The 24443-nt window shown below is 39.2% G+C and overlaps 1 long non-coding RNA gene across 1 annotated transcript; it reads right to left on the bottom strand.

Annotated features, from left to right (window-relative positions):
• On the bottom strand, positions 1–23344 carry LOC144456362 (uncharacterized). The gene is made up of 3 exons (XR_013485462.1): positions 23202–23344; positions 9621–9847; positions 1–6453 (listed from the first exon to the last, which is right to left on the bottom strand). It is a non-coding gene; the product is annotated as an uncharacterized LOC144456362 (long non-coding RNA).
• Between the last annotated feature and the right edge of the window lie 1099 nt (positions 23345–24443).

Here is a 24443-nt window from a genome sequence, read left to right as displayed (position 1 = left end):
TTCAATTCAAATTCCACATTTATTAAGGGCTTACATTGAGCAAGACACTGTACTAGGTTCTGAGAATATAAAGATGAAAAAAATAGCAAAGCCCTTGCCTTCAGGGACCCTATAATCCACTGGGGATGGGGGGAGAGAGAATATGATATGTATACAAATAACTGTGATACAAAATAGAATGTGTTAAAAGACAAAGGAGAGGCAGAGACAAACTGCCATATGGAAATCTGAGAGTCACTTAAGCGTCCAAGGAAGGGGTGACCCCTGAGTCAGGTCTAAAAGAAGAGAGAGGCCAGGTGAGCTGTGACTTCAAAGAAGAGAAGGGCCAGGTATGGTGGTGTAGTCTTGGAAATCCCTATTACTGGGGAATCTAAGGCTAGTAGATCTCTTGATCGGTTCTGAGCTGCAGTAAGGCTAAAATCTACAACGAGTCCAGTCCCAGGTATGATGGGTGGGCAGCGGAGTGGCATCTACAAGACTATCTAAAGAGGGGAAAACCAGCCCATTTCAGAAATTGAGAGGGTCAAAGCTCCCCTTCCAATCAGCAGTGGGATTGGGCCCATAAATGCCCTCTGCATCAATCAGAAGAAGGGTAGGTAGCATTTGGGGCAACTAGGAGGCACAGTGGATAGAGTGCCAGGCCTGCAGTTAGGCAGACCTGAGTTCAAATGTGGCCTCAGATATTTACTACCTATGGGACCCTGGGCAAGTCACTTAACCTCTATTTGTTTTAGTTTCCTCATATGTAAAATGGGGATAAATGGTACCACCTACCTCACAAGGTTGTTGTGAAGATCAAATGAGATAATAATAGTAAAGCATTTAGAACAGTGCCTGGCACATAGTAAGCACTATATAAATGGTAGCTATTGTTGGCATCAGGGTAGGAGGCAGGTTCTTTTCAGTGGTTCTGAAAAAGGGCAGGGCTTGCCAGAAAGGGGTAAAAGATCACAGAAAATAACCTTTGCTTATTCACCATTGGGCTAGAGTCGGCCCTTCCCAGCTTCCATTATGTCTTTAATCTAACAGTTCTGTGCTCATATAGGATCTCTTTATCATTAGTTGGTTGTGAACAAAAGTGGTTATTTCTCAGACTGTGAATAGAGAAGTAGTGCTTGGAAAAAGGACTTGTTCCACCCCTCACCCCACCTCCCCAAGGTATGAGGATTTGTTGCTGAAGGTTAAAATAGAAACCTGTTTTATTCCAGGGTCTTCCTTGTTGCTTCATTCATTTCAGTTGTGTCCAACTCTTTGTGAACCCCTTTTGGGATTTTCTTGGCAAAGATAATAGAGTGGCTTGCCATTTCCTTCTCCAGCTCATTTTACAGATGAGGAAACTGAGGGAAACAGGGTTAAGTGACTTGCCTAGGGTCACATAGCTAGTAAGTATCAGAGGCCAGATTTGAACTCAGGAAGATGAGTCTTCCTAATTCCAGGCTTGGTATTCTATCCACTATGCCACCTAGCTGCCCTACAGGGGCTTTCTAAGACCACCCTAAGACCAACCAAAAGATGCTGTGGGGACCTAAATAGAACAGGAAAATGGCTCTTTCCAGGCTCACAGCCCTGGTCCTATAGCTCTCCTTATCAATTCTGGCAGCAAGTCCATTTGCCAGATTGTAGGAGATCAGGTCACTTTGATTTTTTATTTTTAAAATTTCTATTCATTCTGACTATATCCCACCCTCTTCTCTGCCTAACAAAGCATCTCTTGTAACAAAGAATAAAATAGAATAGAAGAAAAATAAAACAGAATAGAATAGAATAAAGATTTAAAAGAAAAGAATAAAATAAAATAGAAAGGAGGGGAAAATCATGTTCAGCAAAACTGACAAATCTATTAAATGGGTGACAGCATATGGAATGTTCCACAGACAGAAAGGTGCATTTTCATCTCTTTTCTTCAAGGTCAAACTTGGTCATTATGATTACATAGTTTTCCTTATCTGTTTTTGTTTATTAATAGGTCATTAAAAACGTCATAGGATCATCCAGACAGCTGACACTTGAACCTCATTCTCAACTGAACTGGTCAAATGAGGGATGAGATTATTTTGTTCAGGCATTTTTCAGTCGTGTCTGAGTTTTGTGACCCTTTAGGGGATTTTCTTGGCAAAGACACTACAGTGGTTCACCATTTTCTTTTCCAGCTCATTTTACAGATAAGAAAACTAAAGCATACAGGGTTAAGTGACTCACTCAGGGTCACACAGCTAGAAAGTATCTGAGGCCAGATTTGAACTCAGGAAGATGAGTCTTCTTGATTTCAGACCCAACACTCTATCCGCTGTGCCACCTACATCAGCCATTGCTAGAAAGCACCTCAGAAACCACTAATTCTAAATCTCTCATTTTGCAGATGAGGAAACTGAATTTCAGGGAGGCTGCACAAATAGCAAGTATCAGATCATTTTCTGTTTTCAAGAGAAGAAAAGAAACAAGCTTAGGGGCTGAAGACATTGTTTTCTGATTTCTAGAAGAAAAAGCTATTACTAATTATACAATGAGCTCAAAAACGCTTATCACAAATCATAATTGTAATTCTTGTTTGAAGCAATCTGGAGAGACTGAGCTGATGAGAGGAAGGAGCTAAAGCAGGCTGAGGACATGAAGTAAAGAATGAGGAAGAGGTGTGTAGGGGTGTGTGTGTGTGTGTGTGTGTGTGTGTGTGTGTGTGTGTGTGTGTGTGTGTATATGTGTGGTGTTGAGGGAGGAAGAAATAGATGCACATATTTTAAGCAATTTAAAAGGGATCATTTTAGCATCCTCCAGGAAATGAAAAGCAGATGGGTTGGTCGGGAGTTTGTTGTCATGTTTGTGAATCTCTGCAAAACATCAGTCTCCAAAGAATTGTTTTAGGCTGGAGGAAGGTGTCCTGTAAAGCAGTGTCTGACAGAGCTTCATTCAAGGAGACGAGCTACAGCTGTTATTCCAAATCTCAGTGGCAGGATTTTGGGCTAAAGAGTCTCATTCTCTTGCTGTGAACCGGCTGTAGGTGAAATAAATAGCCAAACTGATACTTATTTCCGAGTGGATAGCACCTTGTCTTAAGAGTTAGTTGTTGGGGGCAGCTAGGTGGCACGGTGGATAGAGCACTGGCCCTGGATTCAGGAGGACCTGAGTTCAAATCCAGCCTCAGACATGTAACACTTACTAGCTGTGTGACCCTGGACAAGTCACTTAACCCCATTGCCTAAAACAAACAAAAAAAAGAGTTGTTGTCCTATGTCACTATGCAGGGGTCAAGGGGCAGTGTGTCCAACTGTGGCTGATCAGAACAATACGAGCTCAGAAGGTTCTCCTACAGGTTGGCCACAAATAGTCTGCATGATCTTTTGGGAAATTTGTGCATCTAAATGTGTATATCTTGTGTTTCTTTTGAGCTACTGCAATTCTGCTTTGCTCATAGAGTTTAGTGCCTTCCATGACGTGGGTATGCCAAGCTGGGTGGTCCTGTGCTATGATGTGCTATGTCTCACAATCATTTCCAAAGTTCATCACTGGATCATCAGAGAGACCTTGACAGTGTCCTTTTATTGCTTCTTGTGACGTCCATGTGAGTGCTTGCCTTGTATGAGTTCTCCATAAAAACAGTCTTTTACGCAAATGTTACGTTTGGCAGTAGGGCAATGAGGCCAGCCCAGCCCGTTACAGCTGTGCTCTCTGCAGTGGTTTGAGGGCTTGGCAGGTTAGATCAAGAAAGAACATTGGTGTCTGGTACCTTATCCTGCCAGGTGATCTTCAGAATCTTCCAAGACAATTGAAATGGAAGTGATCCAGTTTCCTGGTGTGGCACTGGCATGCTGTCCAGGTTTCATAGGCATATAACAATGAGGTCAGCACAAGGGCTTTGTAGACCTTCAGTTTGGTAGGCAGCCTAATACCTCTTCTCTCCCACACTTTCCTTTGGAGCCTCCCAAACACTGAGCTAGCTCTGGCAATGTGTGCATCAACCTCACTGTCTATGTGTACATCCCTAGAAAGGATACTGTCAAGGTAAGTGAACTTATCCACGGCATTCAGTATTTCTCCATTTGCTGTTTCCAATTCTTAAGATTCTTAAGAGTACCAAAAATTGGCTACTCTCATTCTTCTCATCACTCCCTACTTTAGCTTCAGTAGAGAAAGCAGGCTTCCTATTTTGCAAAAGTAGAATCCCAGAGGAAACTTACTGAGAAAAACACAGGGAAATAATTAGCCTAAGAGGTTTCTCAGAGGCTACAGAAGTCTGCTGTGGTAGAGCTAGGTTTTAGGATTTCTTTGCCACTTTGTTCTCTTAGGTGCTATACATAGTATAGCAGACCTGTGTTCAAACTCCGACTCTGCCTGTGTGCCTCTGGCAAGTCATTTAACTTCTCTAGACTTCAGCTTCTGCATCTGTGAAATGGGAGACTGGATTAGCCCACCATTAAAGTCCCTTCTAGCTTAGCCTATGATCCCCATCAATTTCACCACACAAGTTGTTGGCCATTTAAGGGCAGGGTTTTTTTTTATGGTGCAGTCATGTTCTTCTGTAAAACTCAGGGCAGTGCTAGGCATATAATATGTATTCATTGAATATTTGTTGGCTTATTATAATCTATTTATAGAACTATAGAAAGAGCACAGCATTGGCAGTCAGGAAACATGGGTTTGAGATTTTTCAGCCCTGTCCTTTATGAACAATGTGACCTTGGTAAAGTTTATTTGGTCAACCTCTGTGAATTTTATTTCTTCGCTATAAAATGAGAGGTTTGTACTGAGTTCTAAGTTCTTTTCTAGTTCTGAGGCATAGACTTGAGCCTCTGAGATATAATAAACAGGAAAACCAATTTATTATATACATACTAACATGAGACTGATCCTTGCCCAAAATCCAATTTATTATTTTCTAGTGAGAGGATATATTTTTTTCAAAAGGATCATCTATAAGGTCTTATCCAAATGTAGAGCCTATGTTTTATGAATGTTTATATCAGCCAAGCAGGACATCCCCTTCCCATTATCAAGGTGCTGAAGAAACTTAATAACAATTCATACTTATGTAATATTTTAAGTTTTGCATAGCGCTTTCCTCATAACCTTCTAAGGCAGGTAATTAAATACCATGTTCATTTTATGTGGTAACCAGCATATGGTAAGTCTCCCCATTTACTACTTCCCTCCCCTCCCAAAAGAGGGGGAGTGGGGAAAGTGGGGTATCTCTGAGGAAAAAGAGGCTCCAGCACCCACAGAGACCTTAGCGTGGTGACAGCTGTTGCCCGCAGGCCTGATTCAAGCCCCTTCCCAAATGACCCTCTTGAATCTGGACTCAGGGTCTAGATTCAAGTTACTGTGAAATTACATTGTAAGTGCATTTAAATTATGGAAATTCAGCTCAACTTGTTTAGAAAAATAGCAAAACGGGGGTGGGGGAGAGAAAAGGAGAGAGAGAGGGAAAGAGAAGAGAGGAAGGGATGGGGGGAAGAAAAAGAGAGAGAGAGAGAGAGAGAGAGAGAGAGAGAGAGAGAGAGAGAGAGAGAGAGAGAGAGAGAAATAATGGTAACAGGAAGCCAATTTCAGGGTCAGAGTCGCTTTTCATTGGCTGCTGGCCTCCCAGACTCCCATGTTGGCTTTCCCCTACACAGCCCTTACTGCCTTACTTTATCCCAAAGTTGCGGATCTGACTTGCCAACATGGTATATTTTATGGGAAATTTAAGGAATTTAAGAGGCAAGGTAATTTGGCAATATGTGATTTTCACTTTAAAAGTTTAGTATGTAACTCCTATGTGAAATGTGACTCCATTGTACTCTCTATTGACTCATTTCCCCGAACCCCCCAACCTCCACCCAAGGACACCTCCTTCTTCCTGGATCTGTTTGCTGTTAACAAACCACTTAGATTGCATAGCCCAGAAGAGCAAACAGAGTCGCTGGGAAAAACGTGGTAATTTCCAATTGCAGAAGCAGGTTAGCACAGAATGTTTGAAGCACTGGGAGCTCAGCACTGGGTCATTATCCCAGGCCTTCACCCTTCCATTCATCTAATTCTTGGCCACACACAGCTGGCACAGACGGGGGTGGAGAGTGGAGAAGGTGGGGTAAAACTTGCCACGAGTGAATACAAAATAGGGGTTTCATCCTAATGTCTGGGCGGCTGTGTTGGTCCACTCAGACTGCTGAGGGAGGTCTGGATTTATTCCCTGTCATCTGCTGAAAGTTTAAAGTTCAGAAATCAGAGGCTATTGCTCTTGCTAGGGAAAGTAGGAAAAGGTTTTCCTCTGGGTGGGAAAGCTGCAACTGGATAGACAGACTAGGCAACCTCTTCATTCAGGTGCCTTAAGGAGAGAAAAGAATTTTCCTTAATGTTGTCCAGCTACAGTCTTCTAGCTTCAAGCAGTCTTTAGTGGTCCTCTCTCTGTGTTTCTCTCTGTCTCTCTCTCTGACTCTCTGCTTTCTTCTTTATCCATTCAGAGTCCACAAACTCCAGGTGCTTTGGGAAGAACAGGCAAACAAAGCTATATTAAAGTATCAAAGTACTAGAAGTTACCAAAATGCCATTCTTAACATATAGATGAGGAAAATGAGGCTTTAAAAGGTTAAGTGACTTGTCTATGGTCACAAAACTAATATGGACTGAAGGCAAGATTCAAACTCAGTTGTCTCCTGACTCCAATCTGCCATTTTTACTGCATTACAGTGCTTGGTGAACTTAGAATCACAGAAAAGGAAAATTAACTGGCCTTATAGGACCATTTTCTTCAGGTTATGATAATGGTACACAAATAACTATAATTTAGTAATACCAATATGTGGTATAATTTATTCTCCATGAAAAGCAATGTGGTATAATAGAGAAACAGACAGCCTTGAAGCCCAGGAAAAATGAGATTTAGAGTATAAAGTCCCAGAATGAGAATGGGAGCTCTCTCTTTCTTTTTAATGGAAGTAGCCTCTTCTGTCCTTGGCAAATCAGCTAGGGTATATTTGTCACATTAATCCATATACCCAATTATGGAAAGTTGTCTGGGGAACTGGAGGAGACACAAGCATTGTGCTTTCAAGTGCCTCCCCACCCCCTCTGCCATTCATTAAAGAGTCTCAACAAATTCCATATGGCACAGTTCTTCAAGGCCCCTAAATGCTATATTCAGACAAATCTTAGACACTTCCAGATTAATAGTTAATACTTACATTATATAAAGCTAACAGTTATATATGTATACATGTATGCACATATAGCTATACATATAAATATACATACATATATACAAACATATATGTGTGTGTATATGTAAGTGTGTGTCTCTATATATGTATAGAGACACACACACACACAAAATTAACAGTTATATTAATTAACAGGGCCTTCTCTGAGGGCCCAGGCCTACTGTACTTGAAGCCTAGAGATTACTATCACCCTCAGATAGTTATACTGATTCAACCAAGAACTTCTAAACAAAATTCTTGTAAGTTAGTGACAGCCTATCAGTCAATCAACGAGCATTTATTAATCACCTACTGTGTGACTGGTACTGTGTTAGTCACTGAAAATACAAATACAAAGAATGAAACAATTCCTACTGCATAGATAGTACTTAGAACAGCCTGTCTCAACCCAGAACAATTAGGAAAAACACAAAAATTAACATTAACATCAAAAAAAATTAAGAATAATGGGAAAAAAGAGGAAAAGAAAAGGAGAAAAAAATCTCTCTTCCTTAGAAAGTCTAGTCCCAAATGAGTTTCCAGAGCACTTGAAGCTAGCCTCCCAAAGAATTAGAAACCTGGAGTCAAGGGACTGTCTTTTGCTTCTTTTTGTATCCCTTGCTCTTAGCTCAATGCCTGTCGCATAATAAGTACTTAATTAACATTTATTGACTGACTTTTACCCTCAAGTAAGAAACCAAACTGTTCTGGGCTAAAATTCCCCCATGAGTCCCCTCAGCACCTAGGGCAATCTAATGGATTCTTCGAAAAACCAAAAGATATTCAAAATGGCGGTCTGAACTCCTCCAACTATAAGACAAATAGGCCTAGTTCAGAAAGAAAGCAAACAAACCTTGACTATGTGTGAGACTTCCCCAAAAAACCCAGACTGAGAACTCAGGGTTAGAATCAACTCCTCCTGAGTAACTTAACTTAGACTCATCAGTCCTAGCTGTTCCCTCAGGCCAAAGGAAGCAAGCCCTGGAGCAAGGGCTGTTACCCTGGGGACATCATCTGGAATGTGAGGAGCTGACTCTAATCCTGTCACAGAGTAAATGATTAAAAATGTTTATTGATTGATTGGTAAGCTGTCAGTAACTTAGGAGAATTTTGTTTAGAAGTTCTTGGTTGAATGTATATAACCACACACACACACACACACACACACACACTGGTATGTATGTATATATACTCACACAAGCATTTATTAGGTGCCTACCATGCTAAAAGCTTTACAAATATGACCTAATTTGATCCTCACAACAACCTGAGAGGTAGATACTATTATAATCCCCATTTTACAGTTGAGGAAGATGAGGCAGACAGTTAGTTAAATGATTTTCTCTGGGTCACACAACTAGTTTCTTATTTTTTTGCTAGGCAATGGGTTAAGTGACTTGCCCAGGGTCACACAGCTAGTAAGTGTCAAGTGTCTGAAGCCAGATTTGAACGCAGGTCCTCCTGACTCTAGGGCCGGCGCTCCACTGTGCCACTTAGTTGCCCTCACACAGCTAGTTTCTAAGGCAGAATCTGAACTCAGGTCTTCCTGATTTCAGTCCTAGCACTCTATCCATTACATCATCAGCTACCTCTAATGCTTCCAGGCCTTCCCATCTGTTCTCTCAACCTCTGTTTTCCTCAGTTTCTTCAATTATAAAATGAAGATAATAATAACCTCTATCTTACAGGGTGGTGAAGATCAAATGAGATATTTATAAAGCACTTAGCACAGTGCCTGGCATACAGTAGGTACTTCATAAACACATATTCCCTTCTTCCTCCCCTACCCCCTAACCTTCAGGACTTCCAGGTTTTCCCATTCATGGCGTAGCTGACTCGCATATATGTTATCTTCTTCAGTTAAAATGTGTTCCTTGAAAGGTGGGATTAGGTCAGTTTTTCTCTTTGTATATTCCCAGGCTTGGCATAGTTCTAGGCATGTAGCAAAAGCTTAATAAACTTTCCTTCCTTTCTTCTTGTAGCTGTCAATAAATAGTTTCCACTTCTTTGTTTGAAAAAAAAAAAACCCCTATCTGTTCATGTATGTCCTTTGGTCACTTGTCCACTGGGGTCTTAATTATGTGCCCCCTATCATTTTTCAAAGCCAACTTTCCCACTGGGTTAGCCACCAATTGATTAAGTTTTTGGCCTCCATAATTTATGAATACTTTCTACTAAGACCTGGAGAGGTTGTGATCTGTGTTGGTCAAGGCAGGACCCCTACCAATGAAATCACATATCTTTTAAAGTATCATAGTCAGCTCTCTCCCATAGTGTTGACATGTTGTAAGATGCCAGTATTTTATTAAACTCTGCAACCTCTTCTTGCTATCTGTTAAAAGGGCTCTTGCTCATTGAGAGAAAATAATATTTCCAGACCAGATGGAGATAAGTTTAAGCTACTTGTCTCCAGCACTTTCATTCCAGGCACATAGCAGGGCTTTCACTCACCATGGTGCAGGGTGTCTCTGACAAAAAAAATGATTTAATCCTTTCCTCTAGAATCCTAGCTTTAATTCATTGTTGGCATCTCTGAAATGGTTTTGGTTGAACGTCGGAGATGAATGAGTCACCTCACTCCTTCTCTTTGTTCTATTTCCCATATATTTTTTAAAACTTGAATGTTTCTGGGCTAACGGTTCATATATCCTTCCAACCTTGATAACAGGCAAGTCATTCTGTAAAACATATTGAGAAACTAATGAACTTTCATTCTGGGAGAAGTAAACAAAAGGAAATAATATATATGCTTATGTATCTATATAGACATAGTGCTGTGAGCAAAAGAACTGCTAAATAAAGAAAGCTGCAGTTGTAATTAAATAAGAAAAACTATCAAATCAGCCAACCAGCCACCCATTTATACTGAAGCTTTTAGTTGGAAACAGAGGGGGAAAATATCTGCTGGGCCAACAAAGAATGATTGTAGATGTGTATTTGTCCATGTATTGTGTATTCACATGTGTATATGTGTGCATATATATAAATACCTAGAATCCCTTTATATATCACACACATATATATAAACACAAAAAAGTTGTCTGGGTCAATGAGAGATATGTGTGTGTGTACATAATATTCTCATACATATCATATATGTAGCTGTGAGATACATAGTATTATTGAATATATATCTTATCATGGTATTATTGAGGATACATCTATATAGCATATATATGGGAATATACACAAATATACACATATACGTACTATATGTATGCCTGCATGCAGGGGACCGAGAAAACTTAAATTTGTGTTTACTGATATATAAGATCTGTAGGTATGTACGTATATATGGAGAGAGATGTGTGTGTTATATATGTCTGTGTACCTCCAATAATCCCATGTATATTATATTCCATACCTATAGTATACACAGGCTATATATGGAAATATTATATTTTATATGATACATTATATAGCTATATAATCTATCTTGTAATATATAGTTGATAAACATATTTAGTTTTCTATGTGATGGGGTGGTGGGACCCGGACCCCAAAAATCCCTAAGGCCATGTCTCTGAAAGGCAATATGAGATAAGAAGCCAGCCAGCCTCTGCACTTGGTAAGCCCAGTCTCCCGTCAGTAACTTTTACATGATCTGGGAATGCAATTGATGTCATCTGAAGTTTATTGTTTGTGTTAAGGCTAAAACAGTTTGGCTATCATTTATTAAAATTGTAAGATTGTTAATTAAGTCATTTGGGGTTACCATTTTAATGCTAAAACCTAAAATTGGTCATTGATTACAGTGTTGTGTGTGGAAAGGAGGGGATGAGGTGAAAGCCTTATCCAGATTGGTACTTCTCATTCAGAGCAGTCCTCAGGGCTAGTCAAAAAGCATAGCCCACAGCAGCTCTCAGGGTAGATGAGGTGGAGAGGGAGCCCCTTCTCTGAGGTCCATGCCAATTCCCTTTACTTCGTGAACTTGCCAAGTTTCCCAGAAACCACTGGGCAAGGTCATCAGCTGTTTGGAAAGGAAGCGTGTTTGGGTTACGGAGTTCCTAAACAACGAACTTGCTGAGAATTTGCAAGTGTATAGAGATGATCTCTAACGATTGGCTTTTGTACCAGAACAAATTTAAATTTCTTATGTGAGCCCTGGTAAATTTTTCCCCCAGCTGTGATTGGTGAAACCTGCCATCTGAGGTAAAAGCTCTTGGGACCGTGCAGTTGTCTGATGTATCATTATAATCCACCAATAGTCAATAACCCACCATCTGAGAGAAACGCCACAAGCTACTCAGAAGGAACAAGACTGTTACAGGTGGAGATGTGCATCTGGAAAAGACTGGGGGACAATCTTAGCCTCAATCTAGAATGGGATTCTCCTGGCTCAGTTTGCCATTGCGTTCGCTTGAAAAGAAATGTTTCCCGCTTAACTATTCCTGAGTCGGGCTATGAGGTGGATGATTACACAGCTGGAAAACTGCTGTTTTATCCTGTCGTACTTGGTATAATCATATCCATGCTTTTTCCTTCTACAAGCAGAGCAAGTGGTTAGTAAAAGATATGCGCAAACGATGCAAGTATGTGAAATCTTGCTGTTTTCAATTTGAATGGTAGTCATTCCACATCCCAAACAACGGGGTAAATTCCACAGAGTTAGTCCAAACCCTGGGTCACGTTTGAGTGCTGCTCAGGAAGTGTATCTGTGCAAGCTCCACCTACGTATTTAGGCAGCCTGCGTGAACATACTTAGCTTAGACATTTAGGGAACATTTTATATTATAATTACCTGTGCAAATATCTGATCTCCTTACATATTAAACTCCATTAGGAAAAGGACTTAACTATAAATCTCCTTCGCTCTTTTGCCCAGGGCTCTCTGCACTCAACAGACACTTAATGCTTATTGAATGGAACTGAACATATCTACCAATCTAACTTGTTAGCACAAAGTGAGGTTTCTTTTCTTTAAAACCTTATCTGAAAAAAAACAAAACCAAATAAACAAAAAAAAGCTTAGCTGGCCCAATCACCTTCACTTTAGCCTAGGAAAACATGCTTGATTTTTCTTTCTTACCAAGGAGCATGGGGATGTCTTCTGGATTACCCATTGGCCTAGAAAGGCAGTCGATGTCTCAGTGGGTTATTCAACGCTAGAATAATACCTTGCACTGAAAAAGACCTGAGTATTAATCCTGCCTTGGACAATTTCTAGCTCTGTGATCTTAGGCAAATTATATGGCTTCCCTCAGCATCATTTTCTTTAGATGTAAAATGGGTTTAACAATCTTGTAAAGATAAAATGAGATAATATTATATAAATATAAATATATAAATATTAGCTATTATTATTTGCCAGAAAAGTGTTCTTTTGAGTCTTTCTTTCTGTTCAGACCCTCTTTCAGATTTCTAGTGAGCCTGCTACACTGTATTCCTTTGCCAGATGGGATGATAGAATGTAAACTCCTTGGGGGCAGGGTCAGTTTCATTTTTGTCTTTATATCTCTAGCACCCAGTACAGTACTCTGGCACAGAGTAGATGTTTCATAAATTTTTATGGGTGTGATTAATTTATTTTTTGAAATCTCCTGGCTCAAATGCTAGGAGCCAGTGGCTATAAAAATCAGGTATTGGGGCCCACTGGTTTCTTCAATCAATCAACAGGACCTATGTGTGCTATGAGCCAGGATATATAGTCAAAAATCAAACAATTCCTGCATTCAAGGAGCTCACAAAATATTAGGGAAAAGGAGAGAGATAGATGCGTAGGTACATAGATAGACAGATAGACACACATACATATATGTACACATATATATTATATATATGTTACATATATACACATATTTTGCATTCATTCAATATATATATTCTGTATTATATAATTATAAATGATAATATATTTAATTATTTATATCATTATAACATAGAAGAAGTTAAATATAAGGTAGTAAGGGAAGGTGCTAGGTGTTTGAGGATCAGGAAAGGCATCATGTAGAAGAAAGTGTGCTGGAGGTACATCTTAAAGGCAGTTGGGAATTCTGTGAGGTAGAGGAGGAATTGCCTTCCCGGCATGAGGTATGGCCAATATGAAGGTATGAAAACTGGAGCACTGTTTGTGAGAATCAGAGAGGAAATACAGGTCAACTGAACTGTAGAATGCAGGAAGGGGAGTAATTGGATAGGAAGATTAGAAAGGGAGGAAGCAGCCAAGTTGTTAAGGGCTTTAAAAGCCAAACAGTGGAATTTATATTTTATCTTAAAGGTAATAAGTAGTTTATTAAGTAGGAAAGTATCCTGGTTAGAGCTGAGTTTAAGGAAAATCACTTTGGCCACTAGGTGGAGAATAGATTAGATAGGGAGGACTTGAGGCACAGAAAACAATTAAAGAGCCATTGTAGTGATATAAAGGGAAAGGTGATGAAGGCCTAAAATTTAGTGGTAGCTATGTGAGTAGAAAGAAGGGGTCAAATGTGGGAGATATTGTAGAGGCAGAAATGGCAAGATTTGACAACCAACTGGGTGTGAAAGATGATGGACAGTGAGGAGTTGGGGATGATGTGAAGGTTAAGAACCCCGAGACTGCAAGAATGGTGATGTCCTCAATAGAAGTGGGTATGTTCAGGGGGAGGGGGGGGTTTGGGGGGAAATATGGTAAGTTCTGTTTTGATTATGTTGTGTTTTAGATGTTTCTGGGACATCCAATTTGAAATGTTCAACTGGCACTTGGTGATATAGAACTGAATGTCAGGAGGGAGACAGGGATATGGATCTGTGAATCATCTGCATAGTGATGACAGTTAAGCCTATGAGTACTCACGTGGTCATCAAGATACCAGAGAGAGAGAAGAGAAGACAATCCAGGACTCAGCCTTGAGTTATACCCATAACTAGAGGCCCTGATACAGGTGAAGATTCAGCAAAGGAGGAGATGAGAGAGTATCTAGGACTAACATACAGCCTGCAGGTCACTTGTGGCCTGCCAAATGATTTTGGGTGGCTGTCACATGACCCGCAGCAAACAACCATCATCAGTCTTTCTCATGGTTGGTTTCCGCAGGTGAGGTGATGGATGCCCAAAATCCTTTGACAGGTCATATGTTATGCAGGTCTAATGTAGGATAGGATGATTTGAAACTCAGCAGATGTGTCAAGATAGATGAAGACTGAGAAAAGACCATTAACTTGGCAAAATTAAGAGATCACTGGGAACTTTCAAAAGAACCATTTTAGTTGAATGATGTGGTGGAAAGCCAGCTCACAAAGGTTGGAGAGAAAGTAAGGATGAGGAAGTAGAGACGAGTGTAAAGTTTTTTTTTTATATGAGTTCGTTTAAAAAGGAAGAAGAGGCATAGGATAATGGTCTATGTGGATGATCAGGTCTAATAAAGGTTTTATTAATGGATGGAGAAAACTGAGACATATTTGAGGGTGGTAGGAAGGAACCAGTTGATAGTGAGAGACTGAAAATTAGAGCTAGAGAAAGGAAGGTTAAGGCGACGGTTTGTTGGGGAAGACAGGAGGTGATGAGATCAAAGGGACATTTACAGCAGTTGAACCTGGCTAGGGGAAAAGCCCAATTCATTAATAGAGAATGGAAGAAAAAAGGACAAAGTGGAGAAAGATGGAAGTCTGTAAACACCACATTGAGAAATAGCTGAATTGGAGAAGGGGGACCTGTATCTGGAGGACAGTCAAAACCTACTCTAGGTGACTTGCCACCATAGTTGTGTACAAAACCTGATCAGACGCAATCTTTCTCTTCTAATCAATTTTTTTCTGTTATTACACCAAGGTTGGTTATGATTCCTATGTTACCTGCATATGGAAAATGTGTGAAACCTCACACCAGCTTCCTGTACTTAGTAACTTGACCCCTGACCTCTTAATTCTTTTCTGCAGATACCCCAGTAGACTCTGGAGAGATAATTCTGCGTAATAGGTAGATAGTTATTTCTGTAATCAAATAAACATCTAAAGCTTGATCTAACTTTAGTTACATCTGACTTAGGAACTAATGTCAGATCTTTTGTTGATCAACAACTCAGACATATAATAGCAATAACAATAATAATATTTACATAGTGTCTTATGGTTTGCAAAACACTTTACAAATATGACCTACTAAGCACCTTCTATATGCTGGGCACTGTGCTAGGCACTGTGGGATATAAAGACAAGAATAAAATAATCCTGTTCCTCAAGAAGCTTATGTTCTTGGAAATATATTGTGTGCACATAAATAACCTGTATCAAACTGCTTGCCTTCTCAGTGAGAGAAGGGAAAAAAGGAAGAGAATTTGAAACTCAAAAAAATTTTTAAACACATGTTAATTTTACATATAATTGGGGAAAAATAAATTATTAAATTTTTTTAAAAGAAACATGTTCTGCTGGGGATTACATGAACATAAAGAAGTAAATACGAGATAATTTAAGAAGACGAAGGAGACTAAAAACTAGCAGGGATAGAAGGGTCAGAAAATAAAAATTATAATAGTAACACATACATAATCTTCCGTGATTTGCGAAACACTTTATATCATCTCATTAAACCCTCACAATGACTAGTGGGGAAGGTACTATTGGCAGACTGAAGGCTCAGAAAGCTTAAATGACTTGCCCATGGTTACATAGCAAGTCAGTATTAGAGATGAAAACCAAACCCAAGGCTTCTTAATTCCAACTATATGTCATACATATCATACACTACACCAAGAAAGCTTTAAGTGGGAGGCAGCAGGTAAGCTCTGGAGAGGCAGCTAAACTTAGAATCAGGAGACTTGGGTTCAATTCCTAGCTATTACATTTGCCAGCTATATTTCTACAGATCAGTCCCTTAATCTCTGTGAGAGTCAGTTTCCTTGTCTGTAAAATGGGAGTAATTATGCTAAGGTTATCTACCTCAGTACTGTAAGGAAAGCACTTTGCAAACCTGAAAGTACCATGTAAATGTGAGTTATTCCTGTTGTGTTCTAAGTCAGTCTTCTTGTTCCCAGTACTCCATAAAAGTTACACAATAGACCAGCTGATTGCCTCGTGGTCATTCATAGTCATTCTTAGGCACAAACTGTTAGTTTATTTTGTGGGGAGACTGACACACACAATATGGCCCCTGGCAAACAAAACCAACACTGAAACTGTTTCCCTAAAAGAAGTATCTCTCCAGAGTCAGCTGGAGCATCTGCAGAAAAGAATTGAGAGGTACACACGTTAGGTGCTTGATGGTGTTGGTGAATGACTGACCCAGGAACAGAGAGGATCTCTTCTTTCCCGTAATCTTATTCTTTTCATGCTTCTTTCCTCTCTCAAAGGCATTTTCACACACTCTCAAAAGCCAAATATACTAAACATGGAGAACTGTGGTCTTCCTGACTTTAGCAGACCTTATTAATGTGGTTATTTCCAACTGAGGCAGATCACAAACCATTCCCACCTTCCTCTTCCCACCAACCTCTTCAGATCACAGATCCTCTCTAATTCTTGTCCATGCTCTCCCTTCATGTCCTTTTCAGATCATATATCGCTGCATGATAACTTACGCACAAGTTGAAAATGTGCTGCTCCCTACTTAGACATATACATCTTTCCACTGCCCTTCGAGTTATCCAACTTTTGAAGGTTAATTTACAGTAAGAAAAAAAAATACCCCCACAACAGCAACCCTGTTGAATACTCTGGCTAGCTCCTAGTAAGCTTATATTTGTTTGTAGAAAGTGGGATATAAGGGAAAAGCAATAAGGCCACAATCTCTTGTCTATTTTAGGTATCAATAATTTTTTTCTCTCTTTCTTTTTTTAGTTTGTGGTTTGAGTGTGTTCCTTCTTAGATGCCTAACATATCCCAAGTTCCTTTGAAGATTTCTTTCTATAACCTTTTGCTTTCCAGTCCTCAATGAACCTTTCGGGTTGGCTGATATCTAAAGGAAATAATAATACAAACCAAAAGATAATCTGTCAGACAGGAGACTTTGTGGTAATATTATAACTAGCTAACTTGTAGAGGGTCTAAAATAGGGAAATCTCTTTACCACCAGAGACATATATAAGAATGAAAGGAATTCTCTCTCACCAACAGCAGGGTTGGGGGAGCCTTCAAGGAACTTGTTTCTCCGCTGATTCCTAGGGAATTGGCACAAACTGGTCTGGGTCTGTCCTCAGCTTGTAGGATGCTTCCAAACCAAGCAGGTGCTTCAAAAATAGGACAGTTTGTGCTGATAGTAAGTTTTAAGTTGGAAAAATAAAAAATAAGTTGAAGGCAGTATACAAAAAAGGCATAAAAAGAATTTCTCAATGGCAGATAGCTCTGAAATTGCCCCAGTCTGCTAAGAGCTGTTGAGGCTAGAGTAACTCAGAAGAAAATTAGAGCTAGATCCTGAAGAAATATTAAAGAAGGTTGAATAGGAGTGGAAGAGTCATTGGCCTCACTCCAGTCTACTCAGCCAGATTTCCAGGGAGCAATCTGGTACAAGGTGACTTTAGCAGAGTGAGCTGCTAAATTCTCTTGGGGCTTATAAAACACGGAAAATCATCATTATGACCACTATCAAAAGCATCTCTTAAAGTAGCCTATATACTAAGCAAGTCAGATGGCTGGATAGGCTGAGATGGAATGGGAAGGTTGGTATGGGATGGAGGAGTGTGGAGGAAAAGAATGTCTTAGGCATTATATGAAGCCAATTAAATAAACAAAGTGTTTTAGTTCCCATAAGACAACAAACCAAAGTATATACCTGTTCTCTTTCATTAATGGTAAGAAATGCTCAGATTTGAGAAGTCAGCTCTTACTTCAGATCCAGAGGGATTGTTTCCCCAGTTGGCACCCAATAAGTAAGAACAAACAAAATCGCTCAAAAATCCAAATACTTATATGGAGCTATGAAAGAGGCTAAGTTCAGGTTGAAATTAGGACAATGAATTTTTTATCCAGAAAAAAAACTACTCACTAAATTAATGAGGGGTTACACTTTAAGTCAATGGAAGGAATATTCACACCAATGAAACTACAAATCCTTGGAATATTTTTATGTTCCTTGAAGACAATGAACAATCTTATGTAACTTCATATCCTATACAGTGCCTAGCATATAATCAGCATTCAATGAATATTTGTCAAATTAATTATATCAAGGCTGTATTCCCACCTTTGCAGGGAAAATACTCCTTTCCACTTCCCCCAGTTCTCAAGAGAACTTGTGCCAAATCAATACCACAAATTATAACAATGCTGCTGATTATATGAGATCACAGGAGGGAGCAGGTAAGGGCAAAGTAAATCTTCACTGATCTAGTATAATCAATGTGTCCTCACAGTGGAGTGCAAGGAGCAATGGATTGAAAGTCCAAAGATCTGTGTTTGAATCACAGCTCTAAAACTTGCTATCTGGATGAATTTGGGCTAGTCCCCTAATGTCTCTGGTCCTCAGCTTCATTATCTGCAAAATGAAGGAGGTAGAATAGATGGTTTGTAGAGCACTTTCCACGATGTGGACTTAAACAACCGCACTGCCATTCTCACATACACACAAACCTTGGTACATACTCAATCCACAGTTACTAAGAAAGGCACCTTGGAGAAGGAGAGGGAGAATAGAATTTCTATCCCTCAGAAAACCTGACACTTTCACAGGAGTCTTTTACTTAAAAAAAAATAAAAGTCAGTGAGTATTGCTTGAAGCTGGCACAATCATCTCTCCCTTCCCTCTCCCAGCCTTCTTTAAAGTTTAGATTACCCTTTTTTTAAGGGGAAAGGGTGTGATTTCATGAGAGGGAGGAAGGGGGAGAGGAATATCTTCCTTTTTTTTATTTTTTGTCTAGGCAATAGGGTTAAGAGACTTGCCCAGGGTCACAGAGCTAGTAAGTGTTAAGTGTCTGAGGCCAAATTTGAACTCAGGTCCTCCTGAATCCAGGGCCAGGTCTCTATCCACTGTGCCACCTCACTGCCCCAACATCTTCCTTTTTTCATCTTTGGTATAAATGGAGAAGCAACATAAGTCACATAAGAGAGCTGGATTTGGAGTTAGGAGAGAACTGAATTCAAATCTTGTACCTGATGCTTAGCTGTGCGACCATGGGCAAGTACTCTAAATTCTCTGAACTTCAGTTATTTCTTGGTAAATGAAGCTGTTGACATTTGTGGGACCTTACAGGGTTGTTTTTACTCAGATAAAAGTTTTAACTGAGATAATGTATGTAAAAGAACTTTGTAAAAATCAAATTGCAATATAATAACAACAACAATAACAGCATTTATATAGTGTTTCAATGTTTGCAAAGCACTTTACAAATATCATCTCATTTGATCTTCACAACAACCCTGGGAGGTAGGTACTATTATTATCCCCACTTTACAGATGAGGAAACTGAGGCAGTCAGAGATTAAGTGACTTGTCCAGAGTCACACAGCTAGTAAATGTGAATTATGATAATGTCCTTGGTTGGGAGTTGTCTTTTCTATGTGTTTGGTGTGATACTCTGTCAACTCGGAGCAGAGGTGGAAATAGGGAAGCCTGTAGTTTACTCATCTGGGTATGATCCTTGTCGTCATTCTCTAGGCCTTGAACTATTTCCTGGCAATTGGGTAACTCAGTAAAAGACACCTTCACAAATAACTTCCATTTTCAAAGAGATATCTTTGGTTGTAAATCACAGCCTTGTTGATCTTCCTCACAGGAGGTGTACTGTGTTAGGGGACTGCCTCGATTTCTCTTGATATCACAAAAATAGCCATAAAAAATGTGGGCTGTCCATTTTTATTGTTCTCTTTCATTCAGAAATTATGCCCGTGTAAATTAATTGCTACAACAAGGAGACTAAAAGAGCCCAGAAAGCACTTTAGTCGGAATAGATTGGACTTACTTGCCAAATGGAAAGAGATGCGTGCCAAAGGCAACACTGGGTTATAATATAAACCCATCTGTAAAATCTTATGAAAAAGAATGATGGACAATTATGAGAAATATCGTTTCATAAAGCAGAGAGAAGTAATGGAGGATAAAACCATTTTAAAGAAAGCTTGGCAAGATAACCAACTAAGCAAAGTCATATCAAGGCATTCAGGGATAAAAACTGAAAGAAGACTACAAACAGAAGAAAAATGGAAAAATTTGCCAACAACCATTTCAACCACATGCTTTTTTCTCCATCAAGGCTAGTAGAACCACCACACTTGGACTGTAACATCCAGTTCCTGGGGTACTTACAGAGGAGGCAAAAATGGCACTTGGGGAACAAATATTGGAAAAGCAGCTGAATAGAAATTCAGCATATGTAGAGGAGATCCATGGTAAAGATGACACAATTGTGAGGGCATTGTTGGGAGAATATATAACATATCAGAAGGAGAGGAAGATATCAAAAGCATGGAAAACATTTCAAGCCTTATTGATATAAAAATTCTTTATGAGGATAATCAAATAATTGAGGTCATCTTCAACAAGGGTACAAAGGAGAGGTGTCCATTCCTTTCCTGGCCTGTGCTCTGGTCTGTAAGTGAGCATAAGCACTCTTTTCTGCCTTGGAATTGTGAGGAGGATTCCCTCTCACCACCACCACCACAAGCTCTGCCACACCAATGCTCCTCTTTGCCCCAGAACCACCATCTAGAACTGTGACCCAGATCCAAGCACGGGCAAAGCAAGAGAATCCTGCCTCTGCACCAGCAAAGTTGAACTGTTTACATTCCTACATAGAAAGATGATATTTGGAACTCTAGAGACCTTTGTCAGTATTAGGGTAGTTGGAGGGGGGAAAATTATATGGAAAGATAGAGAAAGAGAGATGGCACAGAGTGAGTTGAAGATGAAGGGGTGATATCTAAAAAATAAAATTAAGGGATGAGAGAGGATTATAGTGGGAGAAGGAGAAAGGGAGAGGTAGAATAAGGTAAATTATCTCACATGAAACAAGAAAAAGCTTTCACAGTGGAAAGGAAGTAGGGAAAGGTGAGAGGGAATGAGTGAATCTTATTCTCATTGGATTTGGCTTAAGGGGGGAATAACATCCACACTCAATTGGATATGTAAATCTGTCTTACCCTACAGGAAAATAAGAGGGAAGGGGATAAGGGGCAAGAGGATGATAGAAGGGAGGGCAGATTCGGGGAAGAGGTAATCAGAAGCAAACACTTTTGAGGAGGGACAGAGTTAAAAGAAAGAATAGAATAAACAGTTGGGGGGGGCGGGATAAGATGAAGGGAAATACGGTTAGTTTGTTACAACATGACTACTATGGAAGTTTTTTGCATGACTACACATGTATGACCTGTATTGCTTGCCTTCTCAATGAGGGTGGATGGGGAGGGAGGAAGGGAGAAAATCTGGAACCCAAAGTTTTAAAAACAAATGTTAAAAATTGTTCTCACATGCAACTGGGAAATAAGATATACAGGCAATAGGATATAGAAATCTATCCTGCCCTACAGGAAAATAGAAGGGGAAGGGGATAAGAGAAGAGGGGGGAGATAGAAGGGAGGACAGATTAGGGGATGGAGTATTCAGAATGCATGCTGTCTTGGGGTGGGGGAGGGACAAGATGGGGAGAAAATTTGGAACTCAAAATCTTGTGGAAGTGAAGGTTGAAAACTAAAAAGAAATAAATTAATAAATGTTTAAAATCAATAATTTTTTTTTTTTAGTGAGGCATTGGGGTAAAGTGACTTGCCCAGAGTCACACAGCTAGGAAGTATTATGTGTCTGAGGCTGGATTTGAACTCAGGTCCTCCTGACTCCAGGGCCAGTGCTGCATCCACTGCTCCACCTAGCTGCCCCCTAAAATAAATAATTTTTTTTAAAAAGAAAAAAAAACAAATGGAGAACAAGTATGCTTCAATGAGCAATAGCCAACAGATGAGGACATCTTTACCATTTCACAATTCATTGAAAGATGCAGGGAATGGAAGATCCCATTATGTTTATTGTTTGTTGATAACATACACACACACACACACACACACACACACACACACACACGCACAGAGCATTCCACTTAGAACAAATACCTCCTTACAGGTTTTTGTTGTTAAAAAATAACAAGAACAAGATGGATATACATACATACATATGTACATATACATATATACACATATACACTGTTACTCCTTCCATATCCCAGGGGGTTAGGGGTACAGTACCCTCCACCTTTTTTGGCCTTCCCTTTATACCAGAGAAGAAGTCTGAATTATTAAGGTATTAAAAGATAAAATATGTTGATTTTATACAATACTATATGTATATTTTATGCATTTCTGAGTTCCTAAACTTTTTCTGTGTCATCTGCTGGCCTTCATGTGTCATCTGCAGCTTTTGCAAAACTCCACCCAAATTCTCATTTAATTTCTTATGTCATCTCACGATATATTGAAATCATGATGAGGAAAGTCGTGATGTGGAAGGGATAACTATATCTATATCTATATGTATGCATATGTAGATATGTACATGTATATGTAAGAATGTATGTATATGTATGTGTATTGTGTATATACATACATACATACATACACATACATATATATATATGAGATTCAGAACTCCTTGGAAAATGTGATGACAAAAATAAGCCTATTCAATGACCCTCTGATAATAACTGTCAAGCAAGAAATACAACAGGAAGATGTATTGTGGACTAAAATCAACCCATGTTCTCAGGGTAACTCACAGCTCTGGACTATAGGCTTTGATATGTCATAAATTCATTCAGAAATATCTGTGCCACACAAAGTCACTTTTCTATGAACTGCTTATATGCAGGTCCTCATCATTTTTCAGCTGAGCAAATCCTCTTTTCTATAACCAAACATCTTTACAACTTTAAAAAATTTCTTTAATCTACAATCCCCCTTAAAAGAACATTGAGAAATGTTACACTATTAATTTGCAAAGACATTCCCTTTAAGCCAGAGAAAGGTAAAGCTTATCAGACTGGTTATCTCTAGTCTAGTCACTACAAACCAAACCTAGCCAGTTATTTACTCATCAGGATGTTGTATTGTCTAATCAAATTGTAGCCATCAGAGCTCCCAGGAAAATAGTTCGCATTGGCTCTAGGCAAGGCAAGCAAATTTAGCCAATCCATCACTCACCAGGATTCTTCAAAGTCCAGTCTCAGCTTCTCTTCCTAAAAAAATAGCTACAAAGCCCATTTTCCCCTTTTCTGCTCCTCCCTCTCAAACCAGAGAGAGCAGCAGAGAGCCACAGACACATTTGAGAGGCTTTACTTCTTAACCTTGCCTGGCTCTAAAGGGCATACCTGAATTGGAAGCTCCAGTAATCCACTGAGGTTGATTTTCTCTCCAACCAATCAGAAATCGTGTATCTGAAGCTTCCTGTCAGCTGAGTGTTCCAGCAGCTTCTTGTTGACATGTTCTTCCGACAGAACTGCTTTTGATTCCCTGATGCTACTTCAATATTCACTTATCAGGTTCTTCACTATGTACCCTCAGTCTCAGCTTTCCATCTATTTCAATAGCTTGGCACTCAGGGGTTCACCTTTCACTTAAAAGGTCACAACTCATCAAATATCTCCTATGAAATTAACAGTTTTTATTAAACCATAATTTAGTCAGTCTCCAAGTAATTATGCTTTTTTCCATTTTTTTTTTCAGATTTATTCCCTTCGACATTAAAATAATTACATACAAATAAGTTGAAGGACCACAATGCCCTGCTGGTTAAAGTCTGAATATGGTCTACCATTTCATTCTGTGTTCTTGAAACTATTTTTCTTCAGACTCACATTTTCCCCAGTTTTTAACAAATAAAACTTCTTTCTCTGCCCCCTTTAGACCATCAAATGGTTTCACATATAAATGAGGTATCACCTTATAATGTACACAAAGAGATTTGTATTTATATTTATGACATAGTTCATGTTCATAGTTCATGTTCAACATGTTCAAATCTCAATTAAAAATTGTATTTTGTCATATACATATCTTTTCTTCTTTCTTATTTCTTTTAGCCACCTATGACAGACATCTATGAAAATATGTTTTTTACCAATTGATTTAATTTTAATTAATTTAATTTTTTTCTTTACAAATGTACCTTTTAGCATTGAACTTTTGCATAGGAAAGGTAATTTAAAATGACAGTACCTTAGATCACCATAAAAAGAATCTCATTGCATGTCAACAGAATGATTAGGAAAAGAATTTGATAACTTCATGTAACAATGAATACAATTGGCTGGGAGACTACTATTCAAGTCTCCTTAGGAAAGGAAAGTTTTCAGGACTTCTAATGAGCTCTTTTGACATTTCACCTCATTTTTGTACTGTGCAAATACTGGTGAAAGCCTTCTAGCCAAGCAGCCAAACTGAGCG

The sequence above is a fragment of the Phascolarctos cinereus genome, unplaced genomic scaffold (assembly GCF_003287225.1).
Source record: "Phascolarctos cinereus isolate Bilbo 61053 unplaced genomic scaffold, phaCin_HiC Scaffold_3;HRSCAF=262, whole genome shotgun sequence".
In the NCBI taxonomy this organism is placed as follows: domain Eukaryota; kingdom Metazoa; phylum Chordata; class Mammalia; order Diprotodontia; family Phascolarctidae; genus Phascolarctos; species Phascolarctos cinereus.
This window is presented reverse-complemented; position numbering and strand designations above follow the sequence as displayed.